The following is a 4,786-nucleotide window of genomic DNA, read 5'->3' as shown; positions in this document are numbered from 1 at the left end:
GGGGAACTCATGGCAAAGGTCAGGGGTTAGGGGGAGGGACTTCTGGTCACAAGACAATGACCAGGGGGCAGAGCACCTGTCAAGGAGCATGGCTACCCATGTGGCCCTCAACAGCTCACCAAACCTGGTTAAGCATCCCTCCACCAAAAAAAATTCCCGCTGCTGGTTTGTACCCATCCATGACAGTGCTCCAGTCATGTGAGCTATCCCACTAAGTCTCTGTTATGTTCCCCTGCTGCACCATGCACCCAAATGCCCCCTCACTACACCCCAACCTTGCTATTGCACTGAGTACCCTGTCCATTTCTGCTCTCTATGCTTCTCTACTGTGTGCCTGGACAGCCTGGGCTTTAAGCTCTGCTAGCACTGAAAGCTATACTGGTTTATAATGCCCCACCCTCTGGGGCAGGAACAGGAAGCCAGACAAAGGGGGAGTCTAAAGCCCCTGTCTGCTGCTACAGCTCAAGCAGTGTGGGGAGCGATGACTGTGTGGGAGCCCAAGGGCCACAATTTTACTCTCATGAACAGCATATGGGCCACCAGTTGGACAGCCCTGATTTAACATACAGTTTCCATAAGGAAAACACAGGTGAGGAACTGCCCAGCAATTCAAGGACTATCACATTTTGGGGGGCTTGAGAAGCGCTAGAAAGTCCACAAAGTCCACTAGAGATTTTTCAATTGCTGTTGACTTTATATGCAAGGCACTCAGGTTCTATAGCAGTGGGTGGCCGTATATAACTCTAAGGTAATAAAAATATAGTATCTAAAGGAAGCTCCAAGTAAATTGCTATTGAGACTCCTGCATATGGTTCATTTGTGGTATGAGGGGATACTTACAGAAAGCCAGTATTTCATTTCTACCAAACATTTGAGCTTGACAAGCTCATAATCCTGACAATATAAACCTTATAAATCAAGGTTTTTTTCATACTAGCAGGTGCTCCTGTCAGGAGTCCTACATATTCAATTAAAAAAGAAAGCTGCCCTAGCTTCATTAACAGTGTATTCTGATTTCCATCCAACCCTTGATGAGGTAAGGAAATCCATCAAGCAGATGAAGAATGACAAGGCATCTGGAGCTAATGGATTCCCTGCCGAAATCTTCAAGCAGAGGGAGAGGAGATCACATTGCAGTTCCATACCCTCATCTTAAGGAGCTGGAATGATGAAGATGACTTCAGGGATATCATGATTTTGACAATATTCAAGAAAGGAGACAAATCTGACTGGAAATTACTGACAGATCTCGTTGCTGTCCACCATAGGAAAGAACTGTCCTGAATCATCCCCTTCCACTTGCTGAAGAGCTCCTCCCAGAATTTCAGTGTGGTTTTAGGGAATAGAGAGGCAAAACTGACATGATCTTCACAACTCACCGGTTACAGGAATAATGCTGGGAATTAACCCCTATACATGGCCTTCTTTGACCTCATGAAAGCCTTTGACTCTGTCAACTGAGCAGCACTGTGGAAGATCCTTCTAAAGTATGGATGCCCACCAAAATATATCACCATTCTTTGCCTACTCCATGATAATATGTGAGTGGTGGTTCTCAGTAACAGATCCATCACAGATGCTTCTTAGGTTGAAATGGGAGTTAAGCACAGCTGTGTTATTTCTCCAACATTCTTCTCGATATTCCTTACTACAGTGCTACATCTGACCACCAACAACTTTCCAGTCAGCATGGAGCTAAACTACCAAATGAATGGCAAACTGCTTAATCTTAGCTGATTCAAAGGCAAAACCAAGCCCACCCTCACCTCAATCATTGAGCCCCAGTACACTGATGATGCTGTAGTCTGTGCTTACTCTGAAGCAGACCTTCAGGCAATCATCAACATCTTTACTGAGGCATACAAAAAAATTGGACTGACACTTAACATTCAGAAGACCAAGGTCTTCCATCAACAAGCTCTTAATGAGTAGTCCCCAGCTCTGGTAATTCAGATTCACCATAAGACTTCAGAGAATGTTGAGTGTGTCCCATACCTTGGAAACCACCTCTCCCAGAAGGCTGACATTGATGAAGAAATCTAACACTACCTCAAATGTGAAAGTGCAGCCATTGGATACCTGAGGAAACAGGTGTTCAAAGATCATGACATCAAATCCAAAACCAAGATTATGGTTTAGCAACCAGTTGCAATCTCCACCTTACTGTATGGAGCTGAGATACGGGAAACATACAGGTGACAGCTCAGGATGTTGGAGAAATACCATCAATGCTGCCTGCAGAATATTCTTCAAATCCAGGGGGAAGACAGATACACCAATATTAGCATCCTTTCACAAGCAAACACCACAAGCGTCAAGGTGATGATCATCTGCCATCAACTTCACTGGGCCAACCACATTATCTGAATGTCCAACTCCAGACTCCTAAAGCAAGTTGTATTCTCCCAGCTTAGGTAAGGCTCACAAGGAGGGCAGAGAAAGTGCTTTGAAGATGTCTCCAAGGCCAACTTGAAAAAATGCAACATCAGTGCATGGAAGACTATTACCCAGGACCACTCCAAATGGAGGAAGATTCTGCTGCAAGGATCTCAGTAAATTGAAACCTTACAGGAAACAGAAAAGCAGTAGCAGGAGAAACAACATGTTGCAGACTGAATCAAGAATGCAGAGCCACCCACTCCACACAGAAACATGTGCCCCATTTACAACAGAATCTGCCAATCCCAGATTGGCCTCATCACCCATATTTGAAGCTATACAGAGGACTTCTAGTCATGGAAGACAATTATCCTTGACTGCAAGGGATTACCAAAGAAGGGGGTTTTGATATAGTTATTCTTAATGGTGAAATCAGTTGGTTTTTTTATACATCAGAGTATTGTTTTTCAAATCAAAGTAAATAAATGCAAAAAAGGCCAAAAGGGACATTATTGTTGAGGTTGTATGTTCCTGAAAGTCCCTAAGCAGCTGACCTAGCACACACAGTATACACTAATACTGTGCACAGTAGACCTGAATCTAATCTCATTCATTCATGCCAAAATTACAACAGAGTTACTCCAGTTCTGTAGCAGAAGAACAGAAATGTGCAAGAAACCTGTTGCCATAATTTTGAATTTATAGTTTTCATCCTTTAAAAATGTCAACTGTAAAAATAAAGCAGCTTTCATTTTTGTGCTTAAAAGTACATTAGTATAAAGCTGAACACAGTTACTGCTATAGGTTGAACTCATTGCACAAGCAAGGGCTCACTTCATCTTCCCTTCTTCCCCACAAGCTCCCTGGGTGCTACCCCACTATTTTCCTGTATTTCTGGGACTCCCAGAAAGCCAATCCCTCCTTTCATACAAGGAGTTCTTTATGTCACTTTATGCACTTCTTTAACCAGGGACCCCAAATCTGTTTCCTCAGCCTAGGGGTTTTGTGTGCACTCTCATCCTCCCTTTTTCTCCTTGATCCCAGCCCTCTGCTGTTTTCTTTTAGGACATAAATCATGCAGGTATCAAACTGTATTGGGAAGATCAGCAAAGTCAAGATGGGGGTATTAAAATTGGCTGCCATGAATCATACAGAGAAATGCTGTCAGATGAGTGCCTGACCTCACTTGGCTTGGCCAACAGTACATGAAATACGACTACACATCTTTTGATGCACATAAAATTCCACTGAGGTCTATACGGCATTTGAGTCCACAAGGAACCAAAAGCAGGTCCATTAACTTCAGGCTGCAAAGATAAGTGTTTCAAACAGTCAAATAAATTGCTCAGACTCCAAAAACAATGATAACATAGTTTCACATTTATCTGGCACAGGAAAATTGATAGACTCAGAGTCAATCCTGCATACCTGACTCATGCAAATTGAAGTCAGGAGTTCAGGATGGCCTGCAGTTTCATCAAGATGCAGAGGATGACTATATTGCTTTCGTGGCAATCCTGGGACTGGTTCTGAGAAACAAGTCCCTCCTATTTGCTCAAAATGGACCACTTACCATAAACTAGTCTGGGAGCTAACCTTGCCTATGAAGATTGAGGCAAAAAAGGCATTGAGCACTTCAGCTTTTTCTGCATCCTCTGTCACAAGGTTGCCTCCCCCATTCAGTAAGGGACCCACACTTTCCCTGATCCTTGTCTTGCTACCAATGTACCTGTAGAAACCCTTCTTGTTACCCTTCACATCCTCTGCTAGCTGCAACTCCAGTTTCCACTTCTAATAAGCTTCCTTTTTGTGATTTAGTTTACTGAATAGTTCCCTGCGAAGTCAAGCTGGTCTTCTGCCATACTTGCTAGTCTTCCTGCACATCAGGATGGCTTGTTCCTGCACTCTCAGTAAGGCTTCTTTAAAATACAGCCAGCTCTCCTGATCTCTTCCCCCCACCGCAGTTTGACTTCCTAGGGGATCCTGCCCATGAATTCCCTGAGTGAGCCCTAATCTGCTTTTCTGAAGTCCAGGGTCCTTACTCTGATGCTCTGCATACTTCCTTTCCTCAGGATCCTGAACTCAATCATGCTGTGGTCACTGCTGCCCTCTCAATCCCCCACACAGCCACAGCCCCCCCCACAAATCTACACCCACCCTCCCATTTTTCCTACCTCCCATAATATACAAGAGTGAGACTTCATTTGAAGCTATTATACAATCACCTTTATGTGCACTACACAAACATACATAAATCAGGACAAAAATATTTTTTTAAATCAAATTAACGAATGTTGTAGATGTTTGATTTTTGGAATATAATTTGGTATTTTTCTGGTTCCAAGATGGCAAAACCCTTTGCTGAAAAGAGTATTTCCAGCAGCAAGGGCGGGGAGGGGGGGGGAAC

This window comes from Crocodylus porosus, unplaced genomic scaffold (assembly GCF_001723895.1).
Source record: "Crocodylus porosus isolate Cpor-Errol unplaced genomic scaffold, CroPor_comp1, whole genome shotgun sequence".
In the NCBI taxonomy this organism is placed as follows: Eukaryota; Metazoa; Chordata; order Crocodylia; family Crocodylidae; genus Crocodylus; species Crocodylus porosus.
This window is presented reverse-complemented; position numbering follows the sequence as displayed.